The sequence below is a fragment of the Stegostoma tigrinum genome, chromosome 27 (genome assembly GCF_030684315.1).
Source record: "Stegostoma tigrinum isolate sSteTig4 chromosome 27, sSteTig4.hap1, whole genome shotgun sequence".
NCBI lineage: Eukaryota > Metazoa > Chordata > Chondrichthyes > Orectolobiformes > Stegostomatidae > Stegostoma > Stegostoma tigrinum.
In genome coordinates, this window is record NC_081380.1 from 17,791,753 (window position 1) to 17,797,828 (window position 6,076).

Sequence of the window (6,076 nt, forward strand, 5' to 3'; positions counted from 1 at the left end):
AATATTTCTGTGGCAACAGAGGATGATTCTGTTTTATTCATTCATTAAGTTTAGGTTTTAACAGATGAATCAAATTTTTTGAAGTACTCAGTATCATAAATGGGGAGGTGATGGCCTAGTGGTTTTGTTGCTAGGCTGTTAATTCAGGGACCCAGTTAAAATTCTGGGGACCCAGGTTCGGAACTAGCCTCAGCAGAAGGTAGAATTTGAATTTAAAATATCTGGAATTAAGAATCTAATGATAACCATGAATTCACTGTCAATTGTCAGGGGAAAAAAAACTCATCTGGTTTACTAATGTCCTTGAGGGAACAAAATTGCCATCCTTACCTGGTCTAGCCTACATGTGACTCCAGACCCACAGCATTGTGGTTGACTCTGAATTGGTCTCTGGTCAATTAGGGATGGGCAATAAGTGCTGCTTAGGGAGTGACACCCCCATCCTGTTAATGAATAAAGGAACAAAAATAAAGTTATATTGAGAGAATGGTACAGAAACAGGATTGTTGAACCAACAGGTCTATTCTAACATTTATGCTCCAGATCTTCCCCTCCCCTTTATACCAACTCTGCATACCTCTTAATTATTTTCACGTTTAAATGCTAATCTTGGTCTCCACTTAAATGTAACTGTGCTGAAGTGCTCAAAAATCCCTGTGGTCAATTGGCCCACATACTTATCTCTGAATAAATACATTTCTCCCAAATTTGCTAAATTTCTCTGTGACTATCTTACATTTATGTGCCCTATTTTTTAAAGGCTTACCAAGTGCAAACATCTCCATGTTTATCTGTCCAGTCCCTTCCTAAGTTTAACGATCCCTAGGAAGTCACTCTCAGCCTTTTGTTTCTTGGAGAAATGGATTGTCAGCTCATTCCACCTTTCCTGATGGTTATGACCTTTCTGTCCTGGAATCCTTACAAATCTTTCATGTCCCTTTATCAATAGCTTCATCACTTTTCACAATATAGAGACCAGAGCTGTATAGATTTGTCAAAGTGTGGTCTAACCATTGTTTTAAAACAAGCTTAACAATGACTGCCTGCTTTTCAACTCCATTACTCTAGGAGCAAGACTTGGGGCTCAGTGCTATTTCAATTTTTGTTATTATTAATCTACATCACTACCTTCAGTACCGAAATGCATCATCTCATTTCCTTTATTGAAATTTATTTTCTGATAAACTGTCATACAGTAGTTTTATTAATAATTTCTTGCATTTTTAAAATCTGCATTTCCTAATCTGGGGAAATTCACAAACTTTGAAGGTATTTTCAATTCCATTCTTGGAAATGGTGAAAATTGATGATCCTAGCACCAATCCATATGGGAGCTATGTTGCCAGCTTTTGGCATCCATTAACCACTACTCTCAGAAAACTATTTTGCAGACACTTAGCCATCCACTTTGCTGCCTCTCCTCTGACTCCACACTCTGACCTTACAGTAGTACTATGCACTACCTTATAGAAAATCATTTGAAAATTCAAATAGGTTACATCTACAACATTACTCTCTCTATTCATTCTGTTACTATTTTGAAGAATTCAATCAAATTGCAAAGCATTAAACTTCCCTTTTAAATCTTTATTATGGATCTAGTTTCTGTATATTTTTCTATTGAACAAAGAATTGAATATTCAGTCTTACTGAAGTTAAGCTACATTCACCTGGATTTTAGAGATAATGGGAACTGCAGATGCTGGAGATTCCAAGATAATAAAATGTGAGGCTGGATGAACACAGCAGGCCAAGCAGCATCTCAGGAGCACAAAAGCTGACGTTTCGGGCCTAGACCCTTCAAGGGTCTAGGCCCGAAACGTCAGCTTTTGTGCTCCTGAGATGCTGCTTGGCCTGCTGTGTTCATCCAGCCTCACATTTTATTATCTATTCACCTGGATTTTAATGGCTTTTCTTTCACTTGCCCAACTTCTTTGTTTTTGCATGGTAAAATACATCCAGACCAAGGGTCATATTGACTGACCATTTTATGCATTTCTTCTCAATTTGTTTAAAATTTGTACTTTTTATTTTATTCATCTGTAATATTTCATTATTGGTTTATGTTACCTAAATTTATGTTCCCTAAATCCAATCTCAATCCCCTCAAAATTAGTTTTTCCTTATCTAATAGTTTTGGTCATACCTTTGTCTTTCTCAATCATTATTTTAAACCTTATATTATTAATATAACCTTTAATGGCCAGCATCTAGCCATTTTCTAGTACTACCACTCTAATCAGCTCTGGCTCATTTCCTGTTATGGAGCCATAGAGCCACACAGCATGGAACAGACCTTTTGGTCCAACTTGTTAAATATTCCGAACCTCAGAATCATAAAATGATTCAGTCACAGTACAATTCTCAGTGCTGTCAGTTAAGTGAGCCCTGTAGCTACATAATCTGTGTCGACATTTAAAACAAAATATTTCATGGGATGGATACATCACTATCAGGTAACACTTTTGCTCATCATTAATTGCCCTTGACAAAAAGGTGGTGATAGACTTGTGAATGGGTAAATGTTTAGCAACACTAGTATGCACCTTCACATAATAAAATGTCCAACGTGCTTCACAGGAACAAATATCAAACAAACATTGACACTAAATTACACAAGCTTACATTTGGATAGATGACAAAAAGCTTGACTAGAGAGCAGGTTTTAAGGAGCATTTTTAAGGAGGCGGGGTATAAATATCCAATGTGACTAGATTTGGGGAACAGAGGAATTTCAGGGGATTGTAGGTCTGTAGAATCTTACAGAAATAGATTTAGATTAAATTTATGGTTTATTGTCATGTGTACTCAAGTAGAAAAGTACAGGAGTGCAGTGAGAAGTTTCAATGTCATCACACACGGTGCCATCTTTGGTACAAGCACCTCAGTACAAAAACTGAAGAATAAGGTAGTAAGAAATAAGTAACAAAGTTAAAAGTTAAACATTACAGTCACTTTTAGTATAGCATAAAAATGAGTTAAGTTAAAAGATAAATATTTCAATCCTTCTTAGTATTAAGTTGAAAAATAAAGAAACAAAGCTAAAATTTCAAACATTGCAGTCTTTGCATTAACACATTAATATAAAACCATCTCATGAGGTTTCACACGTAGATGGCCATGTTGATCTTTAAAGGTCCCTATTCTCTCCCTAGTTATTCTTTTGCCCTTAATGTATTTATAGTATCCCTTTGGATTCTCCTTAATTCTATTTGCCAAAGCTTCGTCATGTCTCCTTTTTGCCCCCTGATTTCCCTTTTAAGTATACTTCTATTCTCCTTTTACTCCTCTAGGAATTCACTAGATCCCAGCTGTTACCAGATTCAGCAGTGATTGGTTGGATTTCTAAACTTGAGTTTAAATGATCTTGAATATCTTTTTCCCATACTGGTTGTTCAGCGTAGCATTCAACTTCTTAATCTTCATCTGTCAATCCTAATGTCAGTTAGCATATAAAATTCTGTACTTTTATTCAGTTCACTGGATTTCCTCAGTAGGGCTCTACCTATTCTTCCTGAATGTCATTAGTTCCAAACCTGGTGGAAGAATGCTGAATCTTGCCCCCAGCATGTACTTTTCCAAGGTTCTCTGTTCTGAACTACCCTTTATCTTTGCATCAATGCACCTTCCTGGATTTTTAATCATGACTACAGATGTAGCTATCTATCTCCATAATTAGTGAATTCCTTACAACTAAAATCTACTCTTTCCTTCTCTCTTTGGATTGTTCCTACTCCACAGCGCCACAATTAACATTTCACGAATACTCCATGTGTTCTTTTCTCATAATGTCAAAGATATCTGGTATGTTGTACCCGTTGGAATGGACAAAAGTCTGCCTGGTCTCCTCCTTTATCTCTCCTTGACTCCCCTACCCTGTTGCCTGACAGTCACTTGCTTCCATTTCTGCAGCAGTGCTTTTGTCTGATGTCTGACTCCACTTTAGAGTGATTTAGGCAATCTAATTTCCCTAACCCTCAACGCATTACTACCTTTTCAGAAACACAGAGGCTCGGAGTCCTTTCCTCCCCAGTCATCTTTGGTGTAAAATTACACAGGTTGACCACTCTCTGAGATAAGAAATGTTACTTCATCTCAATCCTAAATGGTCTATCCTGTATCCTGAGACAATTTCTCTTGTTTTAGACTCCCTAACCAAGGAGAGGATTCTCTCTACATCGAGTCTATCCAGCCCTGTTAGAAACTTTATACATTTCAATTAAATCCCCTCTCACCCTTCTAAACCCTAATGAACACAGGCTAGGTTTAACCCCAACCTCTCCTAATATAACAATCCTGCCAACCTCAGCCTAGTCAAACTCCCCTGCACTCACTCTATGTCAAGTACATCCTTTCTTAGGTTAGAAGATTAAAACTACACTCAATACTCCAGGTGTGGTCTCACCAAGGCTCTGTATAACTGAAGTAAGCCATCCTTACTTCTGAACTCAAATCCTCTTGCAATGAAGGCCAACGTACCATTTTCCTTCCATTTGCTGTACCTGCCTACTTATTTTCATCGACTGGTGTACGAGGGCACACAAGTCCCAATATATCACCATTTAAATAAGACTCTGCATTTCTGTTTTTTACACCAAAATGTATAGCTTCACATTTATCAACTGTATACTGCATCAGCCATGTGTTTGCCCACATGCTAAATTCGCCTAGATCACCTCAAAGTCTCTTTGCATTTTCTTCACAACTCACAACCCCACCTAATTTTGTTTTATGGAAATATTGAATTTGGTTCCCTCAACCAGGTTATTTTGATATATCACAAATAGTTGCAACACAAGCACTTGTGTGATCCTTGCAGTACAGCACTAGTCACTGGCTGCCATACAGAAAAATACCTAATTAGTTTCACTCTCTTTTTAGTTTATCAATGGATTCTCAATTTATACCAGTATGTTACCCCCAATCACAGATGCTTTAATTTTGCACACTAGCCTCTTATGTAGGACTGTATCAAAAGCCTTCTTGAAATATAAATACACCACTTCCACTGGTTCTCCCTTATCTATTGAGGCGCTTATCCAATTGACTATCCAATTAACATTTGAAAAACATGACTGAATCTACCTCCACTAACGTACTCACATATTGCGCATTTGAGATGCTAACCACACAGTGCAGAAGAAAAGTTTTCTTCATGTTGTGCCACTTACCATAAATTGCTGTCCTCTGGTTCTTAAACCATCCATCAGATGGAAATTGAAGATAGAACATAGAACAGTACTGCACAGTACAGGCTCTTCTGCCCACAATGTTGTGCTGAACTTTTACCCTAACCAGAGGTTGATCTAACCTTCACCACTACCTTATTCTATCATCCGTATGCCTATCTAATAGCCACTTAAATGCCCCTACTGAGCCCAACTCCACTACCCTCTCTGGCAATGAATTCCATGCCCCTACCACTCTGAGTAAAGAACCTACCTCTGACGTCTCCCTGATATCTACCTCCTTTCACTTTAAAACTATATCCCCTCATAAAAGCTACCTCCACCCTAGGAAAAAATCTCTGGCTGTCCACTCTATCTATCATTTTGTACACCTCTATCGAGTCACCTCTCATCCTTCATCATTCTAAAGAGAAAAGCCCTAGCTCTCTCAATCCTTCCTCATAAAACTTTCCCTCCATTCCAGGCAACATCACGGTAAGTCTCCTCTGCACCTTTTCCAATGCTTCTACATCTTTCCTGTAATGAGGTGACCAGAACTGGACACAATACTCCAGATGTGGCCAAACCAGGCTTTTGTATAGCTGGAGCATAACTTCACAGCTCTTGAACTCAATCCCTCTATTAATGAAGGCTAACATACCATATCTTAACAACTCTATCCACCTGGGTAGCAGCTCTCAGAGAACTGTGACCATGAACCTCAAGATCCCTCTGCTCCTCCATACTGCCAAGAATCTTTCCATTAACCCTGTGTTCAGCTTTCAAGTCTGTCCTTCCAAAATGAATCACCTCACTTTTCAGGGTCAAACTCCATCTGCCATTTGTCAGCCCAGCTCTGCATTCTATCAATTATCCCTTTGTAACCTAGAACAGCCCTCCACATGGTC